Source organism: Microtus ochrogaster, chromosome 16 (genome assembly GCF_000317375.1).
Source record: "Microtus ochrogaster isolate Prairie Vole_2 chromosome 16, MicOch1.0, whole genome shotgun sequence".
Taxonomy (NCBI): domain Eukaryota; kingdom Metazoa; phylum Chordata; class Mammalia; order Rodentia; family Cricetidae; genus Microtus; species Microtus ochrogaster.
Window position 1 is genome coordinate 19,887,620 of NC_022018.1, and position 10,501 is coordinate 19,898,120.

Sequence of the window (10,501 nt, forward strand, 5' to 3'; positions counted from 1 at the left end):
TCATTCTGTATTTGTATTGCTTTCATTGGTTGAATAAAGAGACTGCCTTGGCCTTTTGATAGGGCAGCCCTTAAGTGGGCAGAGTAGACAGAACAGAATGCTGGGAAGAAGAGAAGTGTGGCAGACGCCATGATTCTCCTGCCAGAGACAGATGCTGGTTAGACTCATGCCAGTAAACCATAGTTAGGTGGTGATACACATTAATGGAAATGGGTTAATCAAGTTGTGAGAGTTAGCCAATAAGAGACTAGAACTAATGGGCCAGGCATTGTTTAAATGAAAAAGGAAAAAGACTGTCAAACCTTACCAAGACAGGGTAAAATGGTTTTGAAATTTTTTTATGCCTCTGAAAATGCTCTGTCAGTTACTCTAGCTGGTTGCTCCAATGTTACAAATGAGACTTTGGGCGATAGCCCAGGTGGCCAGTTGTATCTGTCATTTATTGCACATTTTGGAAGTTCCTTGATTGCACTTCCTGTTTACTCAAGTAGTATTATTTTCCTTCTTAGGTCTTCTATGGGGATGAAGACTAGGCAGTTGTATTACTTTCCTCTCATTACTTGGCCAAGCTATTTCTAATAGCTTCTTCAGATAGAATAATTATTGAAACATTTAGCATTTGTTTCTTGTTTGATATTGTTTATGCTGGTTACAATCTAATTTTTAAGCTTGATATTTGTTCTTCTTGTACATAGCTTTGTATTAGGCTTAGAACTCTCTTATTTTGACAAAAGGGGGAGGTGCTGTGGAAACTCTTTCAGCCAATAGGCTTTAAGATAGCAACCCACTTGGATGTGTTTGTTTATATTATAAATGCAGCCATAAAGCTTGTGTGCTTTCTCTCTCAACTGCTGGATTGGGTTCCTGTTCCCAATTTGTTCAGAGGACTGTGATCTGTGATTCTATCCCTAAATAAATGACCCTTTATTATACTCAATTCTGAGCTAGTGTGGGATTACTTTATACCATCCATCTTCAGATTCAGACAGAAATAAATCTCTGAATATGTCATAGTACATTTAAAAAATGTATGTAGGCTTGGGGAAAGAGAGAAAAATGAGTATAGAAAAATAAAACAAAGCCTTTAAAGAGACAGTAAAAGTAATATAAAAGAGTATAGGCAGTCATAGATTAAAGGAGTAAAGGTATTAAATAATAAAATGAAATAGAGTAAAGAAGCCATGTAAAGATGGAATATACACAGAGAGTCTGAAATATGTATGCTATGTGTTTTCTTTAATTTTTTTAACTGTAGAGACATACTTGATTCTAGGCACTGCTATGTTAAACCAACATATATATTTTAAAGGTATCTTAATTTCAAAACTTGAGTCTAAGGATATTACTTTGGAAAAGAGGTTCTGCTTTTGTTCCCACAGAAGATGAGAACCTGTGGATTTCTTGCAGGCTAACATGGTTTGATGGAATAAGACAAAGGTCTCTGTGAACACTAAAAATATATCACCCAACAAGCAGTAAGAAGCAGTTTGGAGAAAACTATGCCCAAATTCCCTCAATGATTGTTTATAAATATTTTCATTTTAAAAGTGTTGGTTATAAATGATTAATGGTCAAAGTTAATTATAAAATAAAACAAGGGAGATACAATACATGAATACTTTGCATTGATATTGTTGTTGTTCTATCGACATAATTTTTATTGATTTTTTTTTATGGTGAAAAAGTGTATATTTAGAATTAGCCGTTTGGGCTCAGTTTAGATGATTCCAATCTTTTTGGCAACATTCAGAGCATCATAATCAGGAGCCAACCGAACATACGCCTTCTTCTCTCCGTCAAGCCTTATGAGGGTGTTGACTTTGGCCACATCAATGTCATAGAGTTTCCTTACAGCCTGTTTGATCTGGTGCTTGTTGGTCTTGACGTCCACAATGAACACAAGTGTGTTGTTGTCTTCTATCTTTTTCATGGCTGACTTGGTGGTCAGGGGGAATTTGATGATGGCATAGTGGTCAAGCTTGTTTCTCCTGGGAGCCCTCTTCCGGGGGTATTTAGGCTGTCTTCGTAGCTGCAGGGTCTTGGGACGCCGAAAGGTGGGCGATGTGCGGATCTTCTTCTTTTTGTGGCTGTGGATGCCTTTCAGCACTGCCTTCTTGGCTTTCAAGGCCTTCGCATTAGCTTCAGCTTTGGGAGGGGCAGGAGCTTCCTTCTTTGCTTTCGGCGCCATCTTGACGAAAAGCTTTTATTGATTTTTTTGAACTCTACATTTTATTTGCTCCCCTCCTTGCCTCTCCCTCCCCTTCAACCCTCTCCCAAGGTCCACATGCTCTCAGGAGATCTTGTCTTTTTCTACTTCCCATGTATATTAGATCTATGTATGTCTCTCTCTTAGGGTCCTCATTGTTGTCTTGGTTCTCTGGGATTGTGATTTATAGGCAGATTTTCTTTGCTTTATGTTTAAAAAACACTTATGAGTGAGCACATGTGATAATTGTCTGTCTGGTTCTGGGTTACACCACTCAAAAATGATGTTTTCTAACTCCACCCATTTGCTGGCAACATTAAAGATGTGGTTATTTTTTTTCTTCTGTGTAGTACTCCACTATGTAAATGTACCACATTTTCCTTATCCATTCTTTGGTTGAAGGGCATTTAGGTTGTATTCAAGTTCTGGCTATGACAAACAAAGCTGCTCTGAACATAGGTGAGCACATGTACTTGTGGCACAATTGAGTATCCTTTGGATATATACCCCAAAGTGGTATTGCTGGGTCTTGAGGAAGGTTGTTTCTTAATTTTCTGAGAAATTACCATACTAACATCCAAAGGGACTCTAACAGCTTGCATTCCCACCAGCAATGCAGGAGTATTCCCTTTACTCCACAACCTCTCCAGCATAAGTTGTCATCAATGTTTTTGATCTTGGCCATTCTTAAAGGTATAAGATGGAATCTCAGAGTTGTTTTGATTTGCATTTCTCTGATGGCTAAGGAAGTCGAGCATTTCCTTAAGTGTCTTTCAGGCATTTTAGATTCCTCTTTTGAGAGTTCTCTTTTTAGGTCTGTACTCCTTTTTTAAAATTGGATTATTTGTTCTTCTGATGACCAATTTCTTGAGTTCTTTGTATATTTTGGAGATCAGACCTCTGTCTGATGTGGGGTTAGTGAAGAACTTTTCCCATTCTGTAGGCTGTTGTTTTGTCTTGTTGATCATGTCCTTTGCTTTACAGAAACTTTTCAGTTTCAGCAGGTCTCATATTGTTTTTCTCAGTGTCTGTGCTCCTGGGGTTATATTTAGGAAGTGGTCTCCTGTGCCAATGCATTCAAGTGTACTTACCACTTTCTCTTCTATGAGGTTCAGTGTTGTTGAGGTCTTTGATCCATTTGGTCTTGAGTTTTGTGCATGGTGATAGATATGGATCTATTTTCATTTTTCTACATGCAGTTATCCAGTTATGCTAGCACCATTTGCTTTAGTTTTTCCATTTGATATTTTTTGCTTCTTTGTCAAAAATCAGGTATTCGAAGGTGTGTGAATTAATATTTGGGTCTTTGATTTAGTTCCATTGGTCCTCCTGTCTATTTTTTATGCTAATATCAGGCTGTTTTCAGTCCTGTAGCTCTGTCATAGAGTTTGAAGTCCAGGATTGTGATGCCTCCAGTTCTTTTATTGTACAGGATTGTTTTGGCTATCCTGTTTTTTTTTTCTTCTGCTTTTCTATATGAAATTGAGTACTGTTCTTTTCAGGTCTGTGAAGAATTTTGCTGGGAGTTTGATGGGCATTGCATTGAATCTGTAGATTGCTTTTGGTAAGATTGCCATTTTTACTATGTTAATTCTGCCTACTCAAGAGCATGGGTGATCTTTCCACTTTCTGGTGTCTTCTTCAATTTCTTTTTTCAAAGATGTAAAGTTCTTGTCATACAAGTCTTCCACTTGTTTGGTTAGAGTTACTCTGAGATATTTTATGCTATTTGTGGCTGTTGTGAAGGGTGAGGCTTCTCTGATTTCTTTTTCGCCTTTTTATCATTCATGTATAAAAGGGCTACTGATTTTTTTGAGTTAATCTTGTATCCTGCTACATTACCAAAAGTGTTTATGAGTGTTAGAAGTTCCCTGGTAGAATTTTTGGGATCACTCATGTAAACTATCATATCATCAGCAAACAGTGAGAGGTTGACTTCTTCTTTTCCAATTTGTATCCCCTTAATCTCCTTTTGGTATCTTATTACTCTAGCTAGGACCTCAAGAACTCTATTGAATAGATATGGAGAGAGTGAATCTTGTTCCTGATTTCAGTGTGATCACTGTGAGTTTCTCTTCATTTAGTTTGGATTGGCTGTTGGCTTGCTGTATATTGCCTTTATTATGTTTAGGTATGTTCCTTGTATCCCTGCTTTCTCCAAGACTTTTATCATAAAGGGATGTTGTATTTTGTTGAAAGCTTTTTCTTTATTTAATGAGATAATCATGTGGATCTTATTTTTTAGTTTGTTCATATGGTGGATTACATTGACAGATTTTTATATGTTGATTCATCCCTCTATCTCTAAGATGAAGCTGACTTGATCATAGTGGATGATAGTTATGATGTGTTCTTGGATTTGAAGTGCCAGTATTTTATTAAGAATTTTTGCATCAATGTTCATGAGTGAGACAGGTCTGTAATTCTCTTTCATAGTAATGTCTTTATGTGGTTTGGGTATCAGGGTAATTGTAGCCTCATAAAAGAGTTTTGCAAAGTTCATTCTGTTCCTATTGTGTGGAACAATTTGAAGAGTATTGGTATTAGTTCTTCTTTGAAAATCTTGTAGAATTCTGAGCTAAAACCATCTGGCCCTGGGCTTTTGTTGTTGTTGTTGTTGGAAGACTTTTGATGGCTGTTTCTATTTCTTCAGCACTTATAGGTCTGCTTAACATGCTTATCTTATCTTGATTTAATTTTGGTAAGTGATATTTATCCAGAAAGTTGTCTGTTTCCTTTATGTTTTCCAATTTTGTGGAGTACAGGCTTTTGAAATATGACTTGATAATTTCTGTATTTCCTCTATGTCTGTTGTTATGTCTTCTTTTCATTTCTGATTTTGTTAATTTGGATAGTCTATCTCTGCCTTTTGGTTAGTTTGGATAAAGATTTGTCTATTTTGTTGACTTTCTTGAAGAACCAACTCTTTGTCATTGATTCTTTGCATTGTTTTCTTTGCTTCTATTTTGTTGATTTCATCTCTCAATTTAATTATTTCCCACCATCTAATTCTCTTGGGTGAGTTTGCTTCTTTTTGTTCTAAAGTTTTCAAATGTTCTGTTAACTCGCTAGTGTGGGATTTTTCCAGCTTCATTATGTAGCCATTTAATGCTATGAACTTTTCTCTTAACAGTGCTTTCATTGTGTCCCATAAATTTGGGTATATTGTGTGGTCATTTTCATTGAATTTTAGAAAGTATCTAATTTCTCCCTTTATTTCTTCTTTGATCCACTGACGATTCAGGTGTGGATTGTTTAATTTCCATGTGTTTGTGGACTTTCTGAAATTAGTATTGCTGTTGAATTCTAGTTTGAAAGCATGGTTATCTGATAAGATACATGGGGTTATTCCAATTTTTTGCTTTTTTTGAGGTTTGTTTTGTTACCAAGTATGTGGTAAAGTTTTGAGAAAGTTCCATGAAGTGCTGAGAAGAAGGTATATCCTTTTCTATTTTGATGGAATATTCTATAGATGTCTGTTAAGTCCATTTGAGTGATAAAATCTGTTAGTTCTCTTATTTCTCTGTTCATTTTTTGTCTGACTGACCTGTCCAATGGTGAGAGAGGAGTGTTGAAGTATCCCACTATTAGTGTGTGGGGTTTAATGTATGATTTAAGCTTCAGAAGTGTTTCTTTTATATATGAGATTGTCCTTGTATTTTGGGCATAGATGTTCAGATTGCTATTCCCTCTTAATGGATTTTTCCTGTGATTATTATGAAATGTCCTTTTTGCCTCTTTTGATTGATTTTAGTTTGAAGTCTATTTTCTTAGATATTAGAATAGCTACAGCACCTGTTTCTTAGGTCCGTTTGATTGGAAAATTTTTCCCAACAGTTTACTCTGAGGCAATGTCTGTCTTTAAGGTTGAGGTGTATTTCTTGTATGCAGAAGAAGGATATATTCTGTTTTCATATTCCATCTGTTAGCCTGTGTCTTTTTATAGGTGAGTTGAGTCCATTTATATTAAGGGATATTAATGACCAGTGATTACTATCTCCTGTTAGTTTAGTTTTCATTTTTGGTGATGTCAATTTGTGCATTTTCCCTTCTTTGGGATTTGCTACTATGAGGCCCTCAATTGCCTGTGTTTGTGTTGATGTAGCCAAGTTCCTTGGGTTGGAGTTTTTCTTCTAATATTTTGTGTAGGGCTGGGTTTGTGGCTAGGAATTGGTTAAATCTGGTTTTGTCATAGAATATCTTGTTTTGTTCTTCCATGGTGATTAAAAGTTTTCCTGGGTATAGTTGTCTGGACTGGCATTTGTGGGCTCTAAATGTCTGCATAACACTTGACCACGACCTTTTGGCTTTCATTGTCTCTAATGAGAAGTCAGGTGTAATTCTAATAGGTCTGCCTTTATGCTACTTAGCCTTCTTCCTTTTCAGCTCTTAATATTCTTTCTTTATTCTGTATGTTTAGTGTTTTGATTATTATGTGGTGATGGAACTTTGTTTTTGACCCAGTCTGTTTGGTGTTCTGTAAGTGTTTTGTATCTTCATAGGACTATCTTTCTTTAATTTGGGGAAGTTTCCTTCTATGATTTTGTTAAATTTTTTTTTTGTGCTTTTAAGTTGAACTCCTTCACTTTCTTCAAAGACATTATTCTTAGGTTTGATCTTTTTATGGTATCTTATATTTCCAGGATATTTTGGGTTAAGCTTTTGTTAGATTTAATGCTTTCTTTGACTGATGAGTCTATTTTCTCTATTGTCTTCTATGCTTGAGATTCTCTCTTCCATCTTTTGTATTCTGCTGTTTATGCTTGCATTTGTGGTTCCTGATAGTCTTCTCATGATTTCTGTTTCTATAATTCTTTGGCTCTGTTTTCTTCATTGTCCCTATTTCAGCTTTCAAGTCTTGAATAGTTTCTTTCAAATATTTGATTGCTTTGTCTTGGTTTTCTTTAAGGGATTTATTGATGTCTTCTAATTTTTGTTTGTTTGTTTTTTATTTATTAAAGATTTCTGTCTCTTTCCCTCCACTGCCTCCCATTTCCCTCTCCCTCCCCCAATTAAGTCCCCCTCCTTCATCAGCCCAAAGAGCAAGCAGGGTTCCCTGCCCTGTGGGAAGTCCAAGGACCACCCACCTCCATCCAGGTCTAGTAAGGTGAACATCCAAACTGCCTAGGCTCCCACAAAGCCAGTACGTGCAGTAGGATCAAAAACCCATTGCCATTGTTCTTGAGTTCTCAGTAGTCCTCATTGTCCGCTATGTTTAGTGAGTCTGGTTTTATCCCAGGCTTTTTCAGACCCAGGCCAGCTGGCCTTGGTGAGTTCCCGATAGAACATCCCCATTGTCTCAGTGTGTGGGTGCACCCCTCGCGGTCCTGAGTTCCTTGCTCATGCTCTCTCTCCTTCTGCTCCTGATTTGGACCTTGAGATTTCTGTCCGGTGCTCCAATGTGGGTCTCTGTCTCTTTCTCCTTTCATTGCCTGATGAAGGTTAATATTCAGGAGGATGCCTATATGTTTTTCTTTGGGTTCTCCTTATTTAGCTTCTCTAGGATCACTAATTATAGACTCAATGTCCTTTATTTATGGCGAGAAACCAAATATGAGTGAGTACACCCCATGTTACTCTTTTTGGGTCTGGCTTACCTCACTCAGGATAGTGTTTTCTATTTCCATCCATTTGCATGCAAAATTCACAAAGTCCTTGTTTTTTACTGCTGAGTAGTACTCTAATATGTATATATTCCATACTCTTTTTGTTGGTCTTTTCCTCCATTTCTTTGAGGGAATTTCTCATTACCTCTTTAAGAGTTTCAAACATCCTCTTGAAGTTATTTTTAGGTCATTTTCTTTCATCTACATTTGGTTGTTCAAGCCTTGTTGGTGTAGGGTCTTTAGATTTTACTAGTGTTGCATTGCTCCTTGTGGTGTTGTGTGTTTTCTTACCTTTTCTACTCATCTTTTCCTCTAATTGGTGTGCTTGGGGCTATGTGTGATTCTGGTCATTAATCTTCTAGATGCCAATGAATCCAAGGCTCAGATGGTTGTTTCTTGTGGTACAGTCAGTGCCACAGTTCTAGTTACCTCATTGGTCACTCTGTGTTTCTGGAGGGTGCTCAGCACTTTTAGGGTTTGTACCACCCCTTTGTAATTTGCTGTCTCAGGCCTGCTCTAGTCTAGGTTGTTGGCTCAGACCTGTTTCTGTAAATGTCCTTGGTCTGGATCCATTCCTGCACAGATCCCTGGCTTGGGGTTGGTCCTGCAAAGATCTCTGGATCTAATCCACTTCCTTGGAGTTCCCAGGCTTGTGTATGCCCAGACCTGCTTACGACCTGGCTTAGGCCTACTTCCTCTGAGGTCCAAACTCACACCTGGACTTGCAGAGATCTCTGGTTCCTGTCTACTCCCTTGGAAGTCCCAGATTCACCCCCAAACCCACAGAGGTCCTGGCTCAGGCTTAGTTCCTTGGAAGTCCTACACTCATGTCCACACCCACAGGGGTCCTGGTTTAGGTCTACTCCCTTTAAGGTCCCAGATTCACATTCTACCAGCTATGGTGTTCATCTCTGGACCACTCACTCAGTGGTTGCTCCATTGTACCTGTCCCTCTGGAGATGACTGTCTCAGGTCTGCTCTGGTCCAGGTTGCTGGCTCAGTCCCAGTCTGCAAATGTCCTTGGACTGGATCCACTCTTGCTCCCACGGACCTCCTTTCTCAGTTCCGCTCTGCTCTAGGTAGCTAGTTCAGTCTAGCTCTTGTGGAGCTAACTGCCTCGGTCCTGCTCTGGCCTTGGTTACTGACCCAGTCCTCTGGTCTGGATAAGCTCCTGCTCTCATGGGGTTGACTGTCTGAGGCCTGCCCTGGTCTAGGTCATTTCTAAGCCACTTCAAAGTATATGGTTCAGTCTCCCCATCTTTGACTTGTATCATTATCTTACCTGCTTGTCTCCCACTTACTCCTTCCCCTTTCATAAGAGGGCATGGACAAACACTGCTTTGGTTTTTTGAGACAGGGTCACCTGTAGTCTAGACAAGCATCACACTTGGCACTTCTATTTCCCCCTCCCAAGTCCTGGGATTATGGGTCTGCATTGGCACAAGGAACAGCAGCAGCAAAAAGTCTTAGTGAGTATTTTGTGTGTTGGTGACTAATTTTCGGGAAATCACCAATGTAATTCACATATTAACCCTCCTCCACCCTTTCCCCAGCTGGCTGGGATTTATCTGCAAGTCTCAAAGTGTCCTAAGTACTCTGAATTTAGTGAGAGGCAAATAAAACTCACTTAAGAAACGACAATGTATTGAAAAGCTGCTGTGGTACCAGAATGTGGTCCTGGGCATCAAGGTGGTAGAGGTGAACCGAGAACTTGTGACTCATGCTCATGTGAGGGGTGGGCGTGCAACCCCTGGCTGCTAGGCACATCCAAGGATATGGATCTATTGATATAAATTTAAGATCAATTTGTTACAATGTATAAATATTTGCTCTTGTTTAAGGTATTATGTTTATACAGCTATTATAGTCAAACTTGAAGTCATGTTGGTTAGGTTTTTTAGATATTTCAGATAGATAATCTTCCATACTTCAAAGACTTACAGAATATAACATTTTTTATTGTTTCTAAAATGTGCTATTTTATTAAGGACTTATAATGAAACTTGCAAAAAGCAATACATCAAATTTATTATAGCAGTTAAAATTCACTGTATGTGTTAGCACCCACCTCCATGAAAATGTGGATGTTTTGCTCCAGCTCCGGTAAGTCCATGGTAAAGAAACAATGAACCCTGCTGCTTTAGTATCCTGCAGTACTCAGAGGAGTCGGTTTGATGGTAGACTATTAGAGATGCAAGAGGGATATGGGAAATGGGTGACAAAGGAAGGTTGAAGATGATCAAAGTATGTCATATGCATGTGTGAAAATGTCACAGTGAAACCAACTTCTTTATTTAGCTCATAAAAATATACTGTGCATCGCCGGCCTCCCTGCTCTTTCCCAGTGGCTTATCCGTGCATAGATCTCAGTGTTTTCATTTGTCAGGCTTCTCAAGGCAGAATTTATAAAGTATACTTAGGAGCTGGAGGGATGCTTCCAGTGGTTAACAGCATTTACCAGTCTTGTATTGGGCAACTCACTACTACCTGTATCTCCAGGTCAAAGAAGATTTGGCAGATCTGATACCTATAGACACTGGCACACCTATGAGTGTGCATATGTGTACACTAATGAGATAAACATTAAAAAGGGAAGCACATTTAGTGTCTTTACTTTGCCATCCATGTGGGAGTGTGTTATGTCTGCTGTGGTGTGGAAAGATGGAATTCTAGTTTCTTAAGTAATCTT

At 38.4% G+C, this 10,501-nt stretch overlaps 1 protein-coding gene and 1 pseudogene across 1 annotated transcript in view; both read right to left on the bottom strand.

The window, feature by feature from the left end:
- Mkx (mohawk homeobox) overlaps positions 1-10,501 on the bottom strand; it is a 132,140-nt gene that overhangs the window by 34,088 nt on the left and 87,551 nt on the right. The gene's annotated exons all lie outside the window — the stretch shown is intronic.
- On the bottom strand, positions 1,718-2,188 carry LOC101990815 (annotated as a pseudogene).